The sequence below is a fragment of the Equus przewalskii genome, chromosome 14, assembly GCF_037783145.1.
Source record: "Equus przewalskii isolate Varuska chromosome 14, EquPr2, whole genome shotgun sequence".
In the NCBI taxonomy this organism is placed as follows: Eukaryota; Metazoa; Chordata; class Mammalia; order Perissodactyla; family Equidae; genus Equus; species Equus przewalskii.
The window spans coordinates 21,642,350-21,669,528 of record NC_091844.1 but is presented as its reverse complement, the minus strand read 5'-3'; positions in this window follow the sequence as shown (position 1 = coordinate 21,669,528).

Genomic DNA, 27,179 nt, shown 5'->3' with positions numbered 1-27,179 from the left:
CAGTACTCCTCAGAATTCAGAGGTTTTCTTGTTTCATATTTTAACCTGTGATTTTAGGCCTTGAACCACTTATTAGTCTCCATCCCTCAGCTGTGACCCTAATAATTGTGTTTTTGAGCAAAGGGTGGGATATAATCAATGGGACACCATATTAAAGTGACTATAATCACCATTATAAAGACTGCTGATGTTTTTCTAAGAAGAAACACCAGAGAGCTTGCTCTCCTTCTCTCCCTGCCATGCAAGGACAAAGCAAGAAGTGGCCATCTACAAGCCAGAAAGAGAGCCCTCGCTAGAACCCAACCCTACTGGAACCCCAATGTCAGAGTTCCAGCCTTTAGAATCATAGGCAAGGAAACAAATTGTCTCCTAATGCCTCCGGAGCAACTGATTTTAGCTCCCTATGACCAATTTTGGATTTCTGACCTCCAGAAATGTAAGATAATAAATCTGTGTAATCTAGTATATAGCTGATTTGTTCTTCCTCTACAAGATTCTAAGAGTGATGGCACATGATCCAGAGACATGGATCAATTCACGGGTCATAAACTTTGTAAAACATGCATAGATGCATATTCTGGCAAGTCTAAGCAAAAGAGGAATACTGAGTCTATTTTTTTTTTTTCAAGCATAAAGGAGTCTCTCCTATGGTCTTTGGTGATAAAAACAGGAATAAATTAAACTGGCTTCAAAGATCGTTGTTTTTCTTGGGGTAACTCTCTAAGGTCTGCCACTTGTGGAAATTTGCTACCAATACCATGTCAATCTTGTGTGCCTTTATTTAGACTTTTTAGAGCGAAGTATATGCACTTTATTCAGCTTCAGAGGTGCTAAAATAACTCTGCTCATTCTTGTGGAAGATAACTTGAGGGAACACCAACTCTCCCTGAGTATCTAAGTAAGACTATACTACACTGACTGATAAGTAATATAATAAACATTTAAGATTTATTTTTGTGCTGTTTTTGAATTTCACCTTACAAGGTAAATGAAATTTATTATTTTTTAGCTTAACTTCTCCCTCAAATTATGTAACTGCAAGGGGGTTTATGCACAAATAAAGGGCATGTCTGCATAACAATATTGTATTACTAACATATATATATATATATATATATATATATATATATAGCCGATATATATATTGAGACATAAACCTGCCATTTATTGTGACTGCATAAAGTTAGATAATATGTATTAAAAAAATGTGTAAAGATGGGAAGATGGCCTAAAATAGAGAGAGATCTTAGAGTTAATTAAGTAGTACCCCAAGCTAAGCCATTATGAGAGTCTTCTGACACTTCATGCTCCAAAGCCAAATTACTCACTCATAGTCCCAGAAAGATACATGAGGGAACCGTGGTTGAGACTGGGGAAATTAACTTACTAAGGTGGAAACCAGTCTCTAAAAGTGATTATCCACCTCCCTCTCCACAAAGGACAGGTCTATCTCTGTTCCCTTTGAAAGTGAAAAACTGAAGGGCATTTGGGGAAGTACTTACCCCTCATTCCTTGTTTCCCTGGAAAAGAAGACTTTTTACTTGAGGGGAGTTTCTATTCTCTGTCCTCAGCCCTACACAGGGAAGAAGACGGGGTGGGTGTAGCCCAGGCTTTCTGGGTTCTCTTTCAGATCAACTAATTTTCAAGTCATAGGCTTTTTTCTACTTGTCTTTACAGGAAATCCTTTGGGACAAATATTATTTTCTTTGTATCTGCATATTTTTCAGATATAAGAAAAAAATACTAGATCTAATATTTTCAGGGTTTTTTCAAGCAAATATCTGGCCATTTTTTGTTAAATATTTTCTGCCTTTATAGGAAGTTTTCATATCTGCTGTCAGCTTTTATTCATCTACTTTTTGTTGGTAGACATCCCGAGAACAAAAGCGATAGTGACTAGAAAAGAGGGCTGAGCCCTCCTGGCTGACCTTCTTCAGCTGTCACTCCTTGCACTGCCTACTCTACTTCTCGTAGGCTGATGCCCTTAAGCATTTAATTTTTTAAAAATACTGTTTGCTGCAAACCAACTAAGCCAAAATCCCAATTCTTCCTTAAATCTTTTGGTTATAATAGTGGGCATTGTTAACCATTGTGAGCCTGAGTTCCTGTCTTCCTTATCTTCATAATGTTCGGTTCTTTATCAACTCACAAGAAAATGTATTCTCTTCCCTCTTCGCCATTTCTAATACAGATCATTTCTTCATAGAGGTAGAAACAGAATCCTAAGCCTTCCTTCTATCCTACCCGCCCCCTGCCTTGCCCTACTACAGAATTGTGTTCAACTTAACTAGATCATTCAATTTCCGTTAAAACAGATTTCAAAAAAAAAAAAAAAGAGTTGTTATCATTGGTATACAAAAAAAAAAAATGGTATTTATTGAGTACAAAGCAATTGCTTCATATAGTGGAACACCACATATCTTTCACCTAATACAGGATTTCTCAAGCTCAGCACTGCTAACAGTGTATTCTGTATAATTCATTGTTGTGGGAGGCTGTACTTTGCGTTGTAGGATATTTAGTAGCATCCCTACCTTCTACCCGATAGATGCCAGTAGCATTGTCCCAGTGTGACAACATAAATGTCCCTCGACAAGCCAAATATCCCTGCAGGAGGAGGGGCAAAATCACCTCCGATTGAGAACCAGAGCCCGATAGGGATTGTGTTCTTCCCCATCCTGTTAAGCAAGTCACACTCCTAACAAATACTCTATTATCTTGACCTCATTTGTAAATAAAAACACTCCTAACATTCTACCACTGCAACAGTGCTTTAAATTGAAATGTAACTAGCCAATCTTAGAGCATATGGGGAGGAGGTAAAGCTTTAATTGCGCGCTTGCATATGGATGAAAAATTAATTGAAACTGCAGTAGTGTCATGAAAATCTCTCTGACATGTCAAATCACTGAGACTTTCTAAGAAAGGTGAAGGTGAGATGCCTCTGCTAATCCTTTGGTATCTAAGGCCACGCTTGGAGACTTTCTTTGCTCCTTCCTCTGTTTCAGATTGTTTTCCTAGAGCTCATTAAACACTCTTCTGACTGCCTCCATAAACACTATTTGGGGTATTTTATTTGTTTAATAATCAACTCATCTTGTTTTTCTTGGGCTCTCTCATGCTCAGCACCATATTAAGTTCTGGCTGCCCTCCTAATTTCTCCATCCATTTCTTAGAGATTTAGCATGCCTGCAGTTTGTGATGCTAAAAATTCAGGGGCGAAAAAAGAGGATGAGCAAAACAAACTGTGTATATAAATATTTAGAAGTTGAACCACCTGGGAAAATCTGCAGCCGTCTTAAAAGAGCATGACCAAAGAAACTGATGCAGAGAGGTTCCAGACACATCTACCGTTAGACGCGTTAGACAGATGCGTCCTGAAAGGCCCAAGCCAACAGCTGGAAATCCTCCAATCGAGCTTTAATAATTTAAGATTTTGGACTTGAACTCATTAATGTGACTGTTCTAGGAATATTGATCATAAGGTGGAGAGGCCGGAAAGAGTTAACAATTATAGAAAACTTAGTTTTTCCTATTGTAAAGTTTATAGTTCAGGTAGTATGATAGACATTTGGCTTTTAATTTTCGTAATCGGGGCTAATACATCAACTTAATTTTAATTTGTGCTTCTGTTCAATTCATGCCATGCACTCTATTTGCATAATTCTAATCAGGGATTTGGTACACACACATTGCTTTTTTTTTTTCTTTTCCTTTTTTTTTTTTTCTTTTGAGGAAGATTAGCCCTCAGCTAACTGCTGCCAATCCTCCTCTTTTCGCTGGGGAAGACTGGCCCTCAGCTAACATCCATGCCCATCTTTCTCTATGTTATATGTAGGATGCCTACCACAGCATGGCCAAGCGGTGCCATGTCTGCACCCGGGATCCGAACCAGCAAACCCCGGGCCACCGAAGCCTAACGTGCGAACTTAACTACTGTGCCACTGTGCCAGCCTCACACACATTGTTTTATTATATCTTAATCATTTTTGCAAAGTTCTTGTTTTTATCCAAAATGACTTTCTCCTCTCTTTTTGCTTACAATTATTATATTTACTTTTTAAGAACAGAATTTAAATATCACTATGGAATTATCTTCATTATCACATAGTATTTATAGAGCCTGGCTATTGTATGATGATCTTATTATACTGGTAATGATAATAAATCTAAATATTAATGAGAATTGACTGTTTACCAGGCACCATTCTTAAGAGTTACATGTATTAAATTTTTAATCCTTTCAAAAATCCTGGAAAGTAATTCTTATTATTCCTCACATACAGGTGACAAAAATGATGCAAGGGAATAGTAATTTGTACAATAGTTAATGAGTGGTGGAGACAGGATTCTAATTCAGAAGCAGCCTACCTCCTAATTCAGTGCCCCTGGGTAGGGTGGAGTTGAAGTAGGGACACATCCTAGTCCTTGAAGAACTTATTATTGTGGCTATAATTGTGGAGATATTTCCAGTACATACATTATACATTCAGTCTTAAAGCAGAACTTGGTAAACCTAAAGCTTTTAATGTGAGTTAGTAAGTTTGGCAGGAAGTGAAGGAGAGGTTAGGGCAGGACCAAGTTCATGTGGATTTCCAAAGTTAGTGCATTCAAGGTGCTTTGTTTTATTGCATTTGATTTGCATATTAGAGGAGATGGATATATACTTTAGGATGACAGAAATAATAATAACAGCAAAACATTCTTACTGTGTTCTACACTTTGCAGAGCACTCTCACATACAGAATTACTAAGTTTACTTTTACTGTGCACTTATGACATCTGTTTTGAAGAAAAAATTGTGGCCCCAGATCTATAACTTCATCAAGATTGCAAAATCCTGGAATTCCACCATTGACTATAATAGTGAAGGGATTTTTATCATTCACTGCCTAATTTATGTTCCTTTATTTCTCTCCAACTCCCTTCCTCCCTCAATACATGTGCACATACACACACATCCACATATTCACCTCTCCCTTCCACATACGTGCACATGCTTATATCCACAAGCTCACATCTCACACACAATTCCTACGGGATACCTCTCCTTTCTCTTAGGTCCCCTGCCTACATGTAATACATTTGTAGGTCTTCCTCTGCCAAGAGAAGAATGTTTAGCTCCCTATGGGGTCCTGGGTCCTTCATATTTACCCCCACAAAGTCTAGGTTAGGGGACCGTTGAAAGTAGATGTTTCGGTAATAGTTTCTTTATTAGCAACATTCAAAGATAAATTGTCAAAATAATAGTCATAATAATCTGGAAGTATACTTACTGTGAAAATGTCTGGGGCCGGTCCCACAGCATAATGGGTAAGTTCAGTGTGCTCCGCTTTGGCGGCTGGGGTTTGCAGGTTCAGATCCCAGGCGTTGGACTACACCACTCATCAAGCCATGCTGTGGCAGTGTCCCACGTATAAAAAATAGAGGAAGATGGGCACAGATGTTAGCTTTAGGCCACTCTTCCTCAAGCAAAAAGAGGAGAATTGGCAACAGATGTTAGCTCAAGGCCAATCTTCCTCATCAAAAAAAAAAAGAAAAAAAAAGTCTGAAACTTTCCAAGAGTCAATATATTTGGCATTCTTTCCCCTCAAGAGCCTTTGTTGGGGGATGAAAGGGAAAGGCGGGGAGAGGAAGGTAAGGGAAGGAAAAGGAATCCTACTATGGTCACTTGAAATGCCATAGCTAACAACAGTGACATGTAGTCTTAGACCATTACCTTTTGGAATGTGAAACTGTATTTTCTGGTGTGTAAGTTCCATTCTATTAAGGGTTGTTTTGTTAAAGTGAAAGGAGCTAAATCAGAGGCAGCCCAGAACTAGGGTGAGACAGGAACTAAAAGTCTGCAAATGGGACCTCACAAAAGTCCGTAAATTTTTCAAAACACAAAGACGCTCTTCTAGTATCACCAAACGCCTAATTACAAATTACTCGTCCAATTCCACTGCTGTTATTAGTATCATTATTAGCAGTATTGAGTAAGATGTTTACTATAAAAATACTATCTTTTTATCACACTGGGGATGACTTAAAGAGGGCCTAGCAAAGATGGCTGGAGGTGAATTGGATTGTTTCTCAAATTGAATTCTTTCTTTCTTTCTTTCTTTCTTTTTCTTTCTTTCTTTCTTTTTTTTTTTTTTTACTGTAATGATTCCCTCATCTCTCTTGGCTACTCCGTATTTCTCAAGCATTACATATCTCATTCTTCATCTCCAGTGAAATGTTATTCAGCTGCTGCCCAGCCGCTTCCTCTCCTTTGCCCCAAGGACTTGGCACAGATTCCTCGCTGCCAGGCAGCCGAGAGCTCTGAGGGAGTGAGACTGTTCCTGCCCCACATTTTCTGTCCTACTCACAGCTGGAGAGACATCGCGAAGCCAGCTACATTGGATTTCCAACATCCTTAGACCTTTACCACTGAGCTCTCTGCACACCAGAATGTTCCTGCACGTCACAGTTAGTGTGTGACAACAATCAGTCAGGGAAATCTGAAATAAAGTCTTCACAGCGAATCAGATAAGTATGTCTATTGCGTAATTTTAGAAGGCTCTTACAAATGCATTTGAATGAAACCTTGCATCATGTTTGTCAAACATATTATGTTAGCAAAAAGAAAAATTTAAATTAATGTTAAGAATTTCCATTTGATAAGTTAAATATAGGAGCATGCAGGGAAATTGTCCATGCTTGTGGAAGAGGCTGAGTCAGAAGTCTGAGATTCAGAACTCAGAAAATAGGAGACCAACTGAGTCCTGGAAAATGACTAGAGTCTAGGAAACAAAGATGGAAACTCAGGATTTACTCTGGAATTATAAGAATATCAAGATTTTGAATCAAAGGAAGCTGGTGTTGAAGACCGACTGCACATTAACCAGGTGATGCTGAGATTTCCACAGGTGGTAGAAGGAAACACTAATGTTTCTCTCTAGGGATCTGTCTCAGAATATTCACTCAACCACTTGGTCTAGTACTGTAGTGGGGTAGCCTCGACAGGCATCACTTCTTTACCTTCCCTGGGTTCTAGACATAACCTGGGAATCAGAACCAGATATAGTGTTAACCTAACCTATGTAACCAAGTTCAACAGGATCTGGATAACGTGGCAACCTGTGGTTAAGCAATGAGCGCTCTCTGGTTTCCTGCTGTCTTCTAAGACTGCTTTCCTTAGGTGTTTCCACCTAGTTACTGGTGGCACTTGAGGACAACAATGGCAAACTCATGGCAGGCAGAAATCCATCTCTCTCCACTTCATTATGTCTGTAATAGATCATCATATTTTATTTTTCTCTGAACACATGGCTTCAACATTTTCTACCATGTATCCTTCCAGGCAGATGGTGCCAACTAATTAAAGGTAGTACAAGAGATTAACAAAAACAAAAACCAAACAAACAAAAAACAATAGCTTTCTGGGTCTGACTGGAGCAAAAGAAAGGAAAAGAAGTCCTAAGAGGGATTTTACCTGATTTTCCATTCTCAGTTTCTTACCGGCAACTCCTTCTACAATATTAAAAACATACAAAATTAGAACTAAGATTGGTACATGTATCTAATGTAGCACAAAGCTGGATTATTTTATTAAATCTCAGCAGTTCTAAGTGTATTGATTTGAAAGTTTTAAAAAAAAATTTTAGATTGAATGAACTATAGTATAGAATAATTTTGTTTGTTTCAGAATTTTACTTCACATGAAATAATTTCAACCAGCTCATGGTTGAATGCTTTAACACTGAGAACAAAGATAAAAAATGCTACGTTTATTGAACACTTTTAATGAACTGAGCAATAGTTAAACATTTTATATCTATGTTATTTTATGTAAACTTCCCAATATTCCCATGTCAATAATATATATTATTATTATCCACTCACTTTATAAATGAAATTATGATTTAGAGATATTATATAACTTATCTAATATCTCTTAATTTATTTGGTAAATGATTCAAAGCAAAATTTATATTTATATATAACTGTCTAAGTACAATAATAGCTGCATTTTATTAATTGTCTTATGCTACATATCAAATCACTTGAAGATCAGTGGCTTACAACAGCAATGATAACTGATTGATTCTGTTTCACAGATTTTATGAGTCAGGAATCTGGTGCAGTTCAGTGGGGTGGTACAGAATTAGGGTCTTTCGTGAGGTTGTAGTCAGAATTTGGCTAGGACTGCAGTTGTCTGAAACCTTGACTTCCAAGACAGCTCACTCACAGAACATGTAAGGATTTTGAGAGCCGGGTAGAGGCCTCAGTACCCCTCCACATGGGCCTCTCCGTGGATATCCTTAAGGATTCTCATGGTATGGTAGCAGGCTTCCCCGGAGCGAGCAATCCAAGAGTCCAAAAAGGAAGTTGCAATGCCTTTTGTGACCTAAACTCAGAGGTCACATAGAAGGTTAGCCCTAATTTAATGTGGACAGGAACTGTGTACAAGAGTGAATAACAGCAGGAGAGATCATTGGAGGCCATCTTGGAATTGACTACCTCGTGTCTCAAATAAGAAACAAAACAGCAAAACACGTGTTGGCATTCAAGGAAGTCTATAACCTTGCCCAAAGCTTCTCTTTCAATATTTGCTCCTACTAATCTTCTCTTCCGTGGATCTCCTTTATAAAAATTGGGTATTTTGTTGTTTCCCATTTACTTTCAAGGTTTTCATTCCTCTAAACCTTTTCCTATGCTCTTTTCTACACTTAGAATCTATGTATATCCTCTTTATTTATGCCTACACACTCTACATATTTAAAAAGTCAGCTCAAATTCTTCCTCCTTGAGAGACTTTTTTAACTTCCACGTGCTTTCCTGTTAGAAACTAATCTACTTTTTTTTTTTTTTTAAAGATTGGCAACTGAGCTAACAACTGTTGCCAATCTTTTTTTTTTTTTTTCCCTGCTTTATCTCCACAAATCCCCCCAGTACATAGTTGTATATCTTAGCTGCAGGTCCTTCTAGTTGTGGCATGTGGGATGCCGCCTCAGCATGGCCTGATGAGCAGTGCCGTGTCCGTGCCCAGGATCTGAACTGACAAAACCCTGGGCCGCTGCAGTGGAGTGCGGGAACTTAACCACTTGGCCATGGGGCCGGCCCCGAAATTAATCTCCGTTTGCTTTTTGGTAATTTCATATCCTAAATTTATTTTGCTTTCTTATGGTATTTTTTTGTTTTACTTTGTATTAAAAATATATACAGGCATGTGTTATTTTTCATAGTGAATTTTGCCATCTTTTAATCCAAATCAATTTCTAATTCATCTTTTTAATTCCTAGAACATCTAGGATTACTCAATTTTATTGAACACCATAGGCTCTCGATAAATGTTTGCTGAAGAAATTGATTTAATCTATCTGAACAGGTTAAATAGGAGAAAGAAGATAGTAGATAGCTCATTAAAATTTTACTTTAAAGAAATCACAATATCTGGCTTCATGCTAGGTACTATAAAAATAAAGCTAAAATATAAAAATGGTGTTAACAGATTTAATATTTGTTTACCTACTTTATAGAAGATATGGCACATAAACTTTTAATTTAATTTTCACAATAAATCTGTGTGGAATGTCAAATGTCCTTTTCATTATTAATGAGTAAATTGAGGCTAAAACAGGTTAGCACATAACAAAGTCAAAATATGAACCTATGTTTCTTTGGATGTAATACTGATACTATTTTCACTATTTTAAAATAGCAAAATAGCACCTCAAGATTGTACCTCCTGCAATCTATGACAGAAAGCAGAGTCTTGCATTGCTCCTGTACCATTCAAATATATAGGAAACTATAGAACATGGTGACAAATTGATTGATGTTTAATGATTACAAAATCATGTTAGAGTTTTGCCTAAAAAAGAGAGAATTTATCAGTGGAGTTAAGTCGAGCTCGTGCTTCCAGTATGTGACAAATTTACAGATGCTCTTGTTATAATTTTCAAAGTCTGTTTCAAAGATTTTACACACACACACACACACATACACACACACACAAACATACATGGGTATGAACTCACAGAAACCTAATACTTTGCCATTAAAAACATCTAAAAAGGCACATAGGTCTTTTCTTTTACAGTATTAAGTAGACATTTGCAGCCAAGAAACTTCCCTCTTTCTCATTTAAAAGTGGTGTTGTGTAGATTTCATAGCAAGGTAATCATAGCCCTTCCCATGCTAACGTGAAACATCACTCACTGTCACAGGGGCAGTAGTCAAGGCCAGAAATAGCATTTTGTGCACAGTTCTACCAGGATCTGATTTCGTTCCCCCATCTTTGCTCCCTACCTATTGGAGGAGAACATGTATCACGTGCTTATCCTAATGATTGAACAACAGCTTTGCAATACTATGGAAACTAAAAACCTGATGCTAACAAAGCAACAGAAAGTCAACAGTGGAATCATGGCTCTTAGGAACGTCACAAAGCCACTCTCTGAAATGGCTTCCTGGCTGCGCTCGAGGAGGTGTTGTGTCAACAACTGTGCAATGGCAGGAAAAGGTTTCCTTGGTGAGTGAGAGAAAGTCTGCCAAGCCAACAAAACATCATTCTATCTGCTGACAGAGGTCTGTTGCCATTGTAAAAGTGTCCCTTGAGTGATTAGTAATGAATATCTACTTGTTTATGCAAAAATAGACTGAGATTGTTACTTTTACTTTTGGCAAACTTATAAAAAATGAGTGCAGGGGCCAGCCTGGTAGTGTAGTGGTTAAGTTCTCACACTCAGCTTCTGTGGCCTGGGGTTCGCAGGTTCAGCTCCTGGGCACAGACCTACACACTGCTCATCAAGCCATGCTCTGGAGGGCATCCCACATACAAAATAGAGGAAGACTGGTACAGATGTTAGCTCAGTGACAATCTTCCTCGGGCAAAAAGAGGAAAGTTGGCAACAGATATTAGCTCAGGGCCAATCTTCCTCAACAAAAAACAAGCAAACAAACAAAACATTTTAAAAAATGAGTGCACATAGTCTAGAAAGGGGGAAATAGGAGAAACAATAATTTCAGGAACTAATTCCTCAGTGTAATGAGATGAGGCTTATATTATTGATTAGGTATAACACTAAGGATAATGAAAGAATATGGCTGTATCTAAAGCATAATTTTAAAAGTGTATTTCCTAAAATAAAAATAAAACTAATCTAGTTCCATTGGTAAGTTATATGAAAAATACATACCATGGCCAGTTAATTTGGGGGATGCTTGCCCTGATAAATGATTCAAAATACAGCTTATCTAATATTTACTGCTCTCTCTCTCCCTTTCCTGTCATTGCTGTCTGTTCTAGTCAGTCACCTGACTTCAGAGCTCAGCAGGGAAACAGACAGTAGTTTCTCTTGTCATAAAATTCCCTAAATCTGTGACTCATTGTGTGTGTGTGTGTGTGTGTGTGTGTCTATATTTGCCAACTTCCTGTCATTTTTCCAATCCTCGTGACCACAGAGAGATGGTCGTATTTTTATTTTTTTCATCCAGTGAGTAAGACGCTCATCTCTCCTTTTTTTCAAGCAATCGCCAGCCTCCAAGCCATTCTTTTAGCAACCTCCGTTCTTGATTTGGTAGTGGGAAATCATGTTCTTCCCTCCCACTTCTCTTGGTAAAGACAAAGAGCCAAAGGGTATTTACTCCTACAAATTCCTTTCAAAGTAGTTTGCTTTTCTTCCTTAGACTGGAGAGGTATGTCAGGGAGGTGATAATCAAACCAACAGTTGCAGCTTTTCTTGTTTTGCCCCATGGGGCATGAATGTAGCTCTATTTAGAATACGTGACATATTGATTTTAGCTTTCAAGTATTAACTGAAATTCCAAGAGAAAGAAAAATCACATTTGACGTCTTACTACTGTAGTTTAAAATAATCTGTCCATGTCCTAATATTTCCATTTACTTCAGATTTTCTGCTTCTGCCTGATTGAGAGTTACTCCAATTAAGGTGCTTTTGATCTTCAGAGTCTTACAAACCGTCATTAATTACAGCAATGCATGTAGTCAGGTAATGATTTGGGATCTGTCAGGGGCTTCCTGATTTATGCTTCAAAGGATGTGATGATTAGCAGTCCTTCCTTCTACTACGGCACAGACAGAGACAAATTAGCTTGAGTGTCAAATACACAGGTTAAAAGCCTTTTTTCTCTCTTCTTACTTTCCTTCTTTCCTTTCTTTTTCTCTCTTCTTTTTGTTCTTAATTACAGAATGACAGAGAATGGTTTGAGTTTTTGTCTTCCGGCAGTAAAGAGAAACTCTGATTTCATAGCACAAAGATGGAAGTGAGGGCAATTTATGTCTCCTCTTACCCACAGCCCACAACTGTTGAGCCAGAAAGAGAATGCAAGGACCTCAATAACAGCAGCTGCTTTTGCACCCCAACGTTTCCTAATTGTATATATCTGTTCTATCAGAAAAATTATAACTTTTGTACCATGAATATTTGCAGGAACCATTATGCTATCTCAATTTATAGCCAGCTAATCACAGAGGCTCAAATGGCACTCTAAGTTTGTTCAAAGCAGAATATAGATCATTGATAATTCTAATGGAGATTATCTCTTAGGAAATCTGATTATCTGATAAATGTTTTCAAAAATAGTATGGTCACCACTGAAAAGTCAGGGCATTCAACCAACTTAACACAACAGCTCCAGAGTGGTACCAACACAAAGGACATCAACTATCCTGACAGAAAACCAAATATTTATGTAAATCACTCTGTAAATATTTTATGAAAATTGTGGACTATTGCCATTCGAATTGTAAATTATATCTCAAGTGATGTGATCAAGTGAGTCAGTCAGTTTATTGCTTAGATCTGGGCATCTTGAACCTACGAAACCTTCTCCTCCTTGGTGCCAATGATACCAATTCAGACTCAGGAATACAGGTGGTACCCTTTTCCTCTGATCATGACCCTCCTTCCTCAGTCCTACTATCGATGCAATGTAAATGCACTGGTCTGAAGTATATCACTTTATAAGAAAAAATTAAGAAACTTCAGACAATATTCAGGTTTTTCAAAAGAGGTATGAAGTCAAATTCCACCATTTTGAGATAGGTGCACTGAGGAATTTGTTCAAAGTTGAAAATCCTAGTCCCATCATCAATTATGTATTTATCTCTATATAGAAAGAGATACATCTCTATCTCTGTATAGAGAGATAGATATAGCTATACATACATACAGCCTGTGCAAAGTGACTTGACATTCCTTAGTGCTGAATATTCTTCTTTATAAAATGGGAATCTTCATTTTATAGATTTGTCTTAGAAATTAAATTAATAGTGTAACAGACATGCAATTATAATGTGATTGGCATTAATCATTATAATATTTCAGAAAATATTTATATTATTTCAATAAATGTTCTTTGAGATAGTGAATTTTCTTTCTAGTTCAAGTTATAAAGTACAGCTGACTATGTCTCTAGAATTAGGATTTAAAACTGAGGTTTAGAAGGAAAGTATTTGTACATGTACCCATCAATTTAACATGTTTTTAGTTCAGAATGTGGATAATGTTAAAGTGATATGTGAGTGGCCAATACACATATGAGAAAATGTTCAAACCTACTAGTAATCAAATAAATGCAAACTAACCGCAAAGTGGATTTTATGTTTATAAATATAATACTTATTATTAGTGAGTGTGTAGGAAATTGATAATTTCATTTTCTTCTTGGGTAGTGCAAGGCGGTAATAGCTTCCTATAGGATATATATATATACAAAAGAGAACTTGGGTCTATTGAGTGCTTGACAAATATCCATTCCTTTTGATTCCCCATCTCCACTTCTAGAAATTTATCTTTAGAAAAAGTTACATTTATACAAATATGTATATAAAACAATTAGAAATGACAGCAACATCAATGAAGGGGATTATTGATTGATTAAATGGCTATATTTCAACAAAGCATGAAATCCAACAATGATGCCATGGAATGATTATTGTGGCACTGGAAAATAGGCATTACATATTCCTAAGTGGAAGAATGCCAGTTACAATACATGTGTATAATATGGTCCCATTTTATTACACATCTATATGCATATATATATGCTTTTCCTCAGATATTTCTTGTAAGAACATATATTGTATCTTTAGTAAGAGAAAAATAATATGGTTTTATAAAAATAAAATGTCTAGCTCAACATCTACTTCTGTATAATTCTGTTCATTAACAGTCTTTCTGCTATTATGATATTCTAGTCATTTACTTGTTTCCATGTATATCTTCCTTGATTTAAATAAAAGAAGATTTACGTGTCTGTTGCTTTCTCCTGTTAGTCTGTATTTTAGACTTTTTAACTATCTGGCACAAAAGTTCGATTAGCCAAAACATTTTCCTTTTTCTTTCCTTTCCATCTCCAAATTTCTATCTTAGGTGAGTACGTTATTTTTGGTGGTGCCACCAAGAAAAGAAGCAAAGGCAAAAATAATTTCAATTTTAGTGGGAAAGATGAGTTTGGTTTGGAAATACTGAGTTGAAATGCTAATGTTATTTTAGGGTGATGATATCTAACTGGCGCACTTAAGCACATCTAGATATAATGTTTGGGAATTGACATTGTTGAACTTTACCCAGGTCCTGTGATCTTGAAAAACTGAGGTTATGAAATCCTCTACCCTTTTGTGTTTTGGGGAATGGCTCGCTGAAAAGAACTACCCTTCCCCAAATGATTTTGATGAGACTCACAGATGCCCGACTTGTTTACCTTTGGGAAGACTAGACACAGGTCCTCCAAATTCCCATCCTTTGTCTGATAAATTATTATTTAGACTACCTGTCCCTACTGATCAATCAGAATAAAATGCTTGTTAAGTAAACTTTGGTTAAAATTCTCTCCTTTCCAGATCCCTGATCTCTGGATCAACCTCAGCCTGAGCCAGCAAACACTTGTGTTTAACACCTCTCCTGAGAATAGGATGGCCTCAGAATAAAACATTCTCTAATCCACTGTTTAATCATGACACTCCTATTCATCTCACTTGCCATTCTTTCTAGCTTTGTTTTTGCCCCTCCTATAAAAGAAAAACCCTTTTGCCTAACCCTTGAGAAACTTGCGTATCTTCTGATTATAGTGTTGTCTTTTTTGCAATAGTCCCCATGGTCCTATCAGAATACCTAGTCACTTTCCTCCACTCCTTGTAATAATCCTTTCCAATAAAATCTCTTCTTAATAGGTCTGGATTTGTTTTGTATTTGACAGTTGTATGTAATTGACATATAATCAGTGTAAGAGAACATGAAGAAGGAGGAGAGAATATGGCCAAGTATGTAACCCTGAATATCATCAATATTTATAGGGTAGAACAGGGGTAAGGAGTCCAGGAAATAGTTTGAAAGAGAACCCTCTGAGGAATACAATGAAAATTGGAGATGTTTGTATGCAAAATTAAAGTAGAGAGGTGCAGCCCTTGTCACCTGCAAGGTTTTATTCTCTTGACAGCTGAAAGGAAAAGAGGAGGGTTTAGGAGGAATGACAAAGTACTTGATGCCTGATAAGTGTTGAGAGTTCCATGTGCTACTTCAATTAACTCTCCCAAGAGCACTCACTCTTGTAGACGAGTAGAGTAAGGGTTTTGGAGTCCGACAGGCCTGGGTTTAGATTTAGATCTGTGACTTAGGCATTGAGTAATCTGGCATGAAAATGGCAGCAATAGTAATAATAATAATGTATTAGCACATACATAATATATTGTACTTAACATTGATTAATGTGTGTTGAACAGTTATGTTCCAGGAATGATACTGAAAGCACACACTATCTTGTCTAATTCCATAGTCATTATATGGTGCAGCTGTATTCAACACTCACATTTATTTGTGAAGAAACTGGCACAAAGAGGTTAGAAAAGATGTCCAAGCTGATTTGGTGAATCTCCTGCCCTGTCACCCATGCATCTAATTTCTACTTTAGATTCCCAACGTTCGTAAGCTAAACTTCCTAAATTAGCTTCCTATTTTTTTTCTTGCAGAAACCAGCTAATAATATGTGTCTCTTGCTTTTTTGAAGGATTAAATGAGACAATAAAAGAAGGTGATTAGCATAGTGCCCAGCGCAAAGTCTCAGTAAATGTTAGCTCTTAATCTTTTGTAAGTGAAAATACTAAGACTTAGGCAGGAGAAGAAACTCCTTCAAGGTCATACAGGTAGCAAGTAGAAGAATTAGGATTCAAAACCATGTCTGTCTAACCGAAAGACTGTTCTTTTCCACCACAGCTTGCCATCTCAAATGAGTGAGACAAATTGAATCTTGATTAATAAATGAAACAGTGCATTCGCTTTTATCATTCTGCTGCTTTTGGAGAGTATTTTCAACCAGTTCTCTTGTGGGAAGGACAGTGAGACCAACGGGACCTTCTGTCTTAGTGATTGCTTCTCCATCTGGCGTGATTGAGTAAGGATGCAAGACTTAGGAGGAAAATCAATTCACTCTCAGCTGTCGCCTTTCTTTCCTCCTTACTGGTGTTTTACAACATCTGCTTGCTGCTGTTCCTTTCACGCCCATGATTCTTAATCATTTTTTTTTTCCAGTTTAAAATTACATTCTTCTCTAGGGGTGTCCTCCTCGCTCATTGCTACATAATGCAGTACATGATGTCCCACCATGTTCTGCTTCTGTCCCTGGTGAGTGGACAAAGGCAGAGCAGATGTGGCACGCTGTCAGACAGAGATATCGGAAGCTCTCCAAAGCCACCGCCTCGGAAGGCCTGAATCACTCTGGACGTGGTGGGAAAGGGTAACAGGAATAGGAGCCATCAGGGCTTGGAACAGATTGCATGTCCATCTCCTGTGGAAGATTGAGGAAGACAACAAACTGAGCTGCAAAGGGCTTTCTCAATGTAAAAAGAGCCAACTCTGATTAGATATAGAGACTAGACAGAGAGAACAAGAAAAAAATTTTCATTTATGTGGACTAGAGGCATAAAAGAAGCAACACTAAATGGAACTGCTAGAGAAGGTTGTGACTTTCCCATTTTGTGAGTCCATTAGAAGATAAGCCCTATGAAAGGTATTTAAAAATTTATCGTATGAGTGTGCTTGAGTGTGAGAGAGAAAGGCAGAGACAGAGAGAACGTAAAATATCCAACTTGGATTTACTTATTTAACATCTATATTCCTGACTAGACTACAAGTTACACAATGCCAAGACAGCAACTTGTCTTCATTGCTGCTGTTTTTTCAGGTAGTAGCAAAATGCCTCACATTGTCCCTGGAACACAGTGAGTGCTCAAAAAATGTTTACTGAATAAATGAATAAATTGATGAGGACTGAGGAAATGCGTGAGGAAAAGGAAAGACTCAGATTAAAAAGAAGGTGCTCATCTTTATGAATGGGTGAACTACTGAAAGAAAGAGGAAAAGAGATTATAAAGGAGGGTTGTTGGTAAAAACTAGTAATTCACCCAATTTCCCATGTTTATTGCAGGCTTGCCTTCTTTAGAGAACCATGGAGGTGGCGAAGCAGCTAAGGTGGAGAAGGAACAGAAAAGGTATCCAGATTTCACCAGTTACTCACATGAAGGAGATAGCTGCGGGTTAAACAAAATATTCCCTGGTCTCCCCCAACCCCTTCCTCTCAGCCAAGCAGGAGGCAGAACACGCTGAGCCTTGTGCAGTGTTCAAAGTGCTATTCACATGGTACTGCGATTGTTTACTTCTGTCTGTTTCTCCTATTAGAATGCGAACGTTTAGAAATTCTTTTCCTTGGAATCTTAGAGGCCTGTCAAATGGTAGACATTCAATGAATGAATGAATGAATGAATGAATGAAATAACTGAATAAATGTGAAGAAAAACAAAGTGCAAATTGCTTTATTTTTATCAAATACATTTTTCTCAAAATATTTATCGAGCAGAGGATTCTGGGAAGATGACAGAGCAGGAAGCACCAGGAATCGGTCTCCCCACCTAGATAACAATTATACTGGCAGGATCTAAGGTAACTTTTTGAAACTCTGGAGTCTGTTTAAAGGCTTGCAACTTCTAGGAGAAGGCTTAGATGGTAAATTGTGGTTAATTTTGATCAATTTCAGCTCTTAGCTTGGTTGCAGTTATTCATCCCCCAACGCTGGCTCTGTGGCAGCTGTGTACATGTTCCTGGAGTAGCTTGCAGGGGCCAGGGTGCTCAATAAGGACCCTGTACTTCAAATATCAGAGATCTGTGCTCTGATCAATAATTGCCCATTCTGATTGAAGACACAGAGGCAGGCAGCCATTGTTGCAACCCTCACTACTGTTGTCATTATTTATAATCTCTAAAAGGTGGAAGCAACCCAAGTGTCCATGGATGGGTGAATAGTTGAACAAAATTTCATATATGCATAAAATGGAATATTATTCAGCCTCAAAGAGGTACTAAATTCTGAAATTTGCTTTAACATGGATGAAACTTTACTCTATTCTTAGTCAATTTAGCAAAAAAGAAGAATACTGTATGATTCCACTTATATGGGGTCCCTAGAGTAGTCAAATTCATAGAACCAGAAAGTAGAATGGTGAGTGCAGGGGCTTGAGGAAACAGGGAATGAGACATAATTGTTCAATGGATGTAAGATTTTAGTTTTGCAAGATGAAAAGAGTTCTTGCGATGGATGATAGCAATGGTTGTGCAACAATATGAATGTACTTAATGCCACTGAACTGTACACTTAAAAATGATTAAGATGGTAAATTTTGTTATGTGTATTTTACCACAATTTTAAAAATGAAAGCAATATTTACTGAGAAGAAATTATTAAACACACAAGAATACTTGAAATTTCATTATAGCTAAATTTTATTAGGTTTCTACTGTGCTCCATATTCTATATTACAATACTAGATTATGTAAGATCATACTAAATTTCATATATCTACATATTCTATAATCTATATACATATAGTGTATATTCCTCACATTAAGAGGAAATAATTAGTTTCTTTTGCAGATAAAAGAAGCAAGACCAGGGAGAGTAAGTCACCAAAGATCATAATACTCTAAAAGCATAGTCAGGATGCAAACCAGTTCTGTTTCTAAGATTTAAGTACAAAGAGAAATGAGGCTCGAGTGTAAGCCAGACTATTCAGTTGCCACAAAATTAATCCCATATCCCCCCACGTGCCTGCATAATGCCACTAGTTCTACAAAAAATAAAGTAAAATAAATAATTCTCACTCCTGAGGAAAAGTGAGAGAGATAATAGGTAATATTCAGAGTCAAAAATAGCATCATCAGCCCCAAGAAGGAGCAACAAAACACATGAGAAAACTACTACCATTCTCCAGGAGAAAAACTGGACAAAACTTCGGCTTAGAGACACTGACAGTTAAGTGCTAATCAGACAGCTACCACCAACCCACAGAGTCTGGTACTTTGAGAAGTGTCAGCTTCCAAACATAAATTTCAAAGAGATCTCTGCATTAAGGCAAAAAATGTCATCTGGAAATAAAATTTCCACCTTGTTTGAATCTAAATGTCAGTGTGTTTACACATTCTCTGCTCTAGGCTATGCTATTGGTGGCTTAATGCATGAACTGACGTATATTTTTTGGTCTTGCTGCCAGCTACATCAGGGTCCTGTGACCCTAGCAATTTTAAAACCATACATAGAAAAATACTAGTGCTTGAAAACTAGTCTATTTGGACAAAGAATATTTCCTTAAAAAAATAAGTTAAATAATCAAGGTAAACTAAACATCCTTTTCCCTTAAAAAAATATAAGATCACAGTAAGGCAGTTCATTTTCTCCTCCAGTAAATTTATAAGCCAAAAAACAGCAAATGGAAATTTTCCTGCGTTTTTGGAATTTTAGGAGCTTAATAGGTGAAATGTTTAGCTTTCACTTAGACTCTTCACTCAAAGCTTTGGCTTACTGGGCCTTCTCCACCTCCCCTTCTCCCACCTCACTCCCTCAGCATCACGCCATGAGAAACAGAAAAGAGGCAGTGAAAAAGTGTACCCAAGGAGTAAGCAACAGATGAGCAGTAAACAGAATGGGAAACTCAGGTTAAGAGCAGTGATGTTACGACTATGTTCATATGCCACTAGGAATGGTTCTGCAGAGAAGAATGCAATGATGCAGAAAGGTGATGCATTAATCAGGGTTGTCCAGAGAAACAGAATCAATAGAATATGTGTGTGTGTTTGTGTGTGTGTGTGTGTGTATACACACACATACATAGATAGATGATAGAAAAATAAATAGCTATTTATTGTTAGGAATTGACTCAAGTGATTACAGAGACTGAGAGTCCCAAGATTGGCAATCGAGAAGCTGGAGACCCAGGAGATTCAGTGTAGAGTTCCAGTCCTAGTCTGAAGGCCTGAGAACCAAGAGTCATTGGTGTAAGCTCCAGTCTGAAAGCCACCAGGCCCAAGACCCCAGAAAAAGCCGATGTTTCAGTTTGAGTCTGAGAATAGAAGATCAGTGTCCCAGGTCTGCAGCCAGGCAGAAAGAATTCTCTGTTATTCAACCATTTTGTTCTGTTCGGGTCTTCAGTTGATTAGATGGGGCCCATCTACCTTAGGGAGGGCAATTTGCTTTATTCCATCTGCTAAGTCAAATATTAATCTCATCCAGAAACACCCTCATCGACACACTGAGAATAATGTGTTTGACCAAATGTCTGGGTACTCTGTGAGCCAGTCAAGTTGGCGCATGAAATTAACCATCACCAGGAATAAATGCCGGAGTAAAAGATCTGAGAAGATAAAACTGTAATGAAATCCAGAGCACTAGGGCATAGGATATTTTCTTCTGACATATTTCCCAGTTCATTAAGTTTATCTTTTGTTGTTATTTCAGTCCTTAATTTGCAATTATATTTTTAAATTCTAGACATTCTATTTGGTTCTTTCCGATACTTATCCCATTTTCTGGTGTAATTCTCTGTCTTGTTTGTTATTTTCTAGAACAGAAGTCATTTTTTGTGTTTGTCTGTAATTCCATAATCTAGATTTGCTGTGTGTCTTTTCTTACATGCCATAGTAGGCTCTGAAGTCCAATTTTTGCACCACCAGCCCCACTAACCTACTGAATGTTCTGCTCATCTTTTCATCCACCATAGTCAGTATTGGCAGTTGCCTCCAGGAGAAAGGCATAAGTTGGAAACAACTATATGTTTTCCTCACTCTAGTCTTGACACGTAGTTCATCACTGCTGTAGGTGCCTCTCCAAGGCTTTCAAACATATGTTTTAATTTTTGTCTAATTTTTATGGTTCTTCTCACTGGAGATTTTAGGCAAATCTACCTAAGTCTGCTCCTGCCAGAAATAGAATCTCCTCCATATCATTTAAAGAGCTAATCTGTCTGCATCTGTCGTCCTAGCTAAATGTGATTTTAAATCTTCCATTTCAAAACATAAAGCAAAAATATAATAATATGAAAAGGAAGAATAAGTTTGCAAAAGCAGCAGTTTCTTTTACTGTCCTAATGTTAACTCCTTATCCAATTAGAGAACTATCACTTTGCATGATCTTATAAATTTAGCTCTTTTCTCCTAGAAGCTGAAACCTTACTTTTAACAAAGCCATCACGTTTCTTGAAACATTTTGAACCTAATAATACAGAGTAAGTTTTAAACAAAGCTACAGTGAAAGGTTGAGGTTGATTCTAATTTGTCATACCAAATAAAAATTTATAAATATTCTTGTTAGGTGGCCAAGACATAAAGGAAAATTATGGAAACCTGGTGTCTCATTAACATTGTCTGTAAATTCATTGTAACATTATGTTTATAATGTCTCTGGATTGACAGTTTTGAGTGTTGATTTACATAACACTATCAAGAAAACAAAAGTCAATTTGTTTACCTTGCTCAGTCACTTTGCTAAATCTGTGAGTTGGTGGCAGTCATTTAAATAAATATTCAGAAAGTCCATGGATGTGTTCACACACACACAAACACATACATGTCCTCACAAGAAATGTTTCTCAAGTAAAGGGTGAGATGAGCCCCAAATATTTTTTTAACGGACCACATTGTTAGCCTAATTGTGCTGATTATTTTCAACTGCTAAAATTGCACCCTGAGAGATGAGGATACCCTGCTAAGGCCGCTCGTGTGGCCATGCACCAGATTAATTATAGACATCATTAGGATTAACAGCTGACTTAGAATTTTTTAAAAGTGCAAATAATTTCAGAGTCTGTGTATGAAATGTCCTTATGTGTCACATAATCCCATAATCAGTACTATAGTACTATATTTTCCACAGACGATTGCAGAAACATTTTCCCTCCCTGTTTTTCTTCTGCAATGTACCTTACAACTCCCTCATCATCAAGAGGTGAAGTTTTTATAACTTTGCTCCCTCGAATCTAAGTGTTTTGACCAATAGAATAAGGGGGAAGTGATGCTGTGGCATTCCTGCAGATAGCCTCTAACTGGCCTGGAAGCTTCTGTTTTCTGCCTTTTGAAAACCAGCAGCAATGCAATGAGAACTTCAAGCCACATAGAGAGGCTGTGTGTGGGTGTTCAGTTTCTGGCTGCTCCTGAGTTCCAGTCAGTGACAGCAAGCATCTACTGGATCAGCCATGTTATATGTTCTGACAGACAGACCTTCAAGTCACCCTTGACAGAGCTGCCATTTCACCCCAATCACGTAACAGACCTCACTGAACCCAATAACCAACAGAACCATGAAAGAGAATAATATGTTTTTTTGAGACATTACATTTTTGGATGTGTTTGATTCTGTAGCAATAGATTGCTAAAACACACAGGCCAAATAGAGATTATTAATGTCTTTGAAGAAATATTCTGCTGTGATGTAAGTGTACTCCTCTTAAATAGTTCCTCTGCCTTCTAACATCATCACTCTGAGAATATTAGGGCTGGAAAAATATCATCACTCTATTCTACCTAGGTGTACAGATGAGGAAACTGAGGATTTTACAGGGGAAAAAAATGTCTTAAATGACTTGCACAGGATCTTACTAAAGAGAGTCCCAAAAGTTTGATAGTAATCAAGATCTTCTGCTTCCTATCCTAGTCCCAGTGTGTGAAGTGATTCCCTCCCCCATCAGATGCACAGTGAACTATTTCCAGAACATTGCTATCGTCGAATTTAGTTTCAGTCTCTTTCTTCTTCTTCTTTCTTTCTTCCTTCCTCCCTTTTTCTTTCCTTCCTTGCTCTCTCTCTCTGAAAGTCTTCTTGTTTGTACTTAGTTTCTGTTATATTATAATGTACGGATGACTCTCCCTCCCCTTGCATGTGGGCTGGACTTAGTGACTCATTTCTAATGAATAGAGAGAAGCATAGGTGGCCGTGTACGACATCAGAGACTAAAGAGGTACTGTGACATCTGTCTTGATTACTCTGTCTCTCTCTCAGATCATTCATGCAGGGAAAACCAACTTCCATGCCTTGTAGACACTAAGGCAGCCCTGAGGAGAGGTCTATATAACAAGAAATCAAGACCCCCCCCAGCCAACAGCCAGGTGAGTAAACCCTCTGACAAGTAGATCTTCCATCCCCAGTCAAGTCGTCAGATGACTGCAGCCCAGCAGACAGCTTGTCTGAAACCTCATGAGAGACCCAACTCCCAAGAAACTGTAAGATAATAAATGTTTGTTGTTTTATGCCACTGCATTTTGGGATAACCTATTATGTAGGAATAGATAGCTAATTGAGATTTTACATTTCTTCATGGTTAAAAAATAAAAGCAAAACCCCGGAGCTTGAGAAGAGCATTTATCTTTTCATGTATACCTGTTTACTACTTGCTCAGCAAGCAAAGTGAATTCTTTTTTTCTTTTTTTTTTTTTTTTTTTAAAGATTGGCACCTGGGCTAACAACTGTTGCCAATCTTCCTTTTTTTTCTTTTTTCTTTACTGCTTTATTTCCCAACCCCCCCACCCCCCACCACCACCACCACTGGTACATAGTTGTATATCTTAGTTGCAGGTCCTTCTAGTTGTGGGATGTGGGACTCCGCCTCAACATGGCCTGACGAGCGGTGCCATGTCCGTGCCTAGGATCCGAACCCTGGGCCGCCGCAGCGGAGTGCGCGAACTTAACCACTCGGCCATGGAGCCGGCCCCGCAAAGTGAATTCTAAGGAAACTAGATGTGACTTTTTAAATATTTTTCCACATGGCTTATTCATTTGGACCAAAACTTATATCTAGTAATTGTATTATAGCTGTTTACATACTGCTCCATAAATATTGTTCAAGTTTCTACTATACACATTGCAGTATCATGTTGCGTTTATATCTATGAATTTTTACCAAGTGAATCCCTGAAGCAAAACCAACATAGCTAGGAAGTACATTTTAAGACTCTGTTATCCAGCAGATTGCATCTGGAAAGAGTTGTAATTTTATACTCACTGTATCATAGTCCAATTGCCTGGAGTTCCAATTTTTTTTTCCTCTTTTTTTTTTTTTTAAACTGTTCCTACTCCATTGTTCTGTACTAGAACTAGGACCCTATGTTGAATCTTGAATTTGATACTTGTAGAGTTCCCCCACTCTCTTGCACACCTAATTATAATCAGTTTATCTTCCCAGTATACCCAGGTATGGGCCTATGTAAGTAACAGTATTAAATGAGTTTCCTGGTATCATGGCACAGTAAAATAAGCATGCTTCGAAGTGGAGGTGAGGGCAAAAAGATCTTGAACATGGACTATTTCATCAAAGGAAGAAGTATTTTAAAGTCTCTATTATTGTGAATTAATGATTTTTAGTATTAATAGTACTTAAAAAAATTCTCTAATCATCTTGATGTGGGAGTGGGGAGGGCAAGTCTGAAAGGGAGGCAAAATGATAAATGAGTGGGTAGGAATTCTCTTACGGGTGTTATTCAGAGGTAACTTGCTGTAATAGATCAAATGAGAGTGCAAGAGAAAGAGGAACATGGAATAGAGAGGAAACAGGGAAACTGACATTTATGAAGAGAATATGAGAAAGCCCAAGTGACAATTACTAGTTCCTACAAGTAATAACTGAACCTGAATCCAAAAATGCAATAATTTACTCCTAGGCTTTTCCTCATTTCAGTGTTGCTCGATGAGGAGTCCAGAAACCTGGCCACAGGAAGAATAGTTGCAAGTACTGGAAATGTTTAACATAGAAAAAAGAAGGTTCGGCATGGGCAAAGTATCTTCAGGTATGAGTGATCATCATTTGTACTATAAAAGAGACACAATTAGTCCTCATAACAGGATTTTTTTCTAAGCTACTAAAATGGTAATTTGATAAGGAGAGTGAAAAACGAATTTCTTACGAAGAAGAGATTGGACTAGAAATTTGTGGTGGCTCATTCCAATTCTAGTAGTTTCCATTCCTAAACTTTGCCATTCTAATGACTTTCCGTAGGTCCCTGGCTTCCTACTATATAGGGAGCCTAGATTCAATCAAAGTAATCCACGTACCAAAGAAGAAACACAGAGGTGGTGATTATATTTTCTGTGCACTGCTCACGGTACAAGTCTGTCCAAATTTTATTAAGTTTCTCCCACCTGAAGCCTTTACTTCCTTTTCCTTCTGAATATCAGGTAGTTTACTTTGGTTCTTTAATTATTCCATGTCTGTATCTCATCTTCCAATTTCTTTAAGTTATGCATCACATCAGAGATATAAATCTCATATTCATTCATTCCTTCACTCAGTAATTTTATTCAGTTGGCCTGTTCACAACACTTTTATGTAAGGCTTTATATGTATTTGACCTTTAGGAATTCTATGCCTAGAAAAGGAGACAGGCAAGTTAACAAAAAATTACAATGCAGCATGGTAAATTCTGTGATTGTAAAAGTATGAGTGAGAAAAAGAGCAGAGACACCTAATTGAAACTAGTGTCATCAGGAAAGGCTTCAGGAGGAACTGGGACCTGAGCTGAATTGTAATAGGCTTATGGAAAGGCAAAGAAATGGAGAGAAGAGCTTTCTTAAGGCATTTGGGAAGTGAAAGGAGTAGACATGTGGCAGTGACCTAAGATCTACTCTATTTTTTTCCTGCAATGTATATGATATGTTTGTGAGGTGGGAAGGTTGAGAATAGTGCCTAGATCAGTGATTCTCAACTGGGAGTGATTTTATCCCCTGCCCGCCTCGGGGAAATTTGTCAATATTTGGAGACATGTCATGACTTGGGGTAGAAATGCTATTGGCATTTACTGGTGGAGGCCAACGATGCTGTTTAACATCCTACAATAGAGAGGACAGGCCTTCACAACAAAGAACTATCCTGCCAAAGATATTTATAGTGCCAAGACTGAGAAATTCTTCCTTAGATGCTTGAAAAAGTTTGAAACCCTTTATAGATAAAAGTTACCATTGCAGACATTAAAGCAAGAGAGTAACATGGTAACATGCTCCTCTCTTCCGTCTTCCCCCAGGCCATCCCGAACTCTGCTGTGGAAACAGTGGGCATTGCATACTGCCAGGCCAAGCTTGCCATTTTTCTAAAGTGCCTTGGGTTTGCTCTGACCTTTCTGCATGGGAGACAACCCTGCATTCTAAATTCTCTTGGATTCTTTTTTTAATCTAGGGAAATGTGTTTCTTGATTAAGTGCAAGTTCAAGTGTATCTTCTTCCTAAATTAATGATTCTCTTGACCAGAGTGCTCACTCATTTGTTAATGCTCCAAAAGGAAATGTGCATTTCTCAGACTACATAAATCATATAAACAGAATTTATATTCACCATTTAAATGGAGATAAATCATAACTTATCTGCAGTATCTTTGGTTTGTACTGCAAATATATATCTGTCGATGTGCCCAGGATTTGGTAACTCATATTATTTCCTTAGACTCTCAATCCATTGTAGTCCCTCCTTTACCTTAATTAGAATTATCAGTTCCTGATGCAAGTATTATAACCTAGAATATCAACATCTTTGTAAAATTATATCCAAATATTACAACCATACAAGGCCTGTCTAACTCAAGGTCTGTGTTTTGTGAATCCTTCTAACTTGATTAAAGTTCACATTTACCTGTCATAATTTGTTTACTTAGAAATTAAAATTGATTCATATTTTATTCTCTTTTATCTTAACACAAAATTGTATTTACTACACAATTAGTGTGTGTATGTGTATAAGCATATACATATATATATGTATGTATTATTCTATCTCATTTTATTCTTGTGGGCTTTTTTGTTATTGTTAGATTGTGCACTAATTGATGAGGACTAAAATAGAAAGGCCAGGGGCCGGCCCCAGGGTATAGAGGTTAAGTTTGCATGCTTCACTTT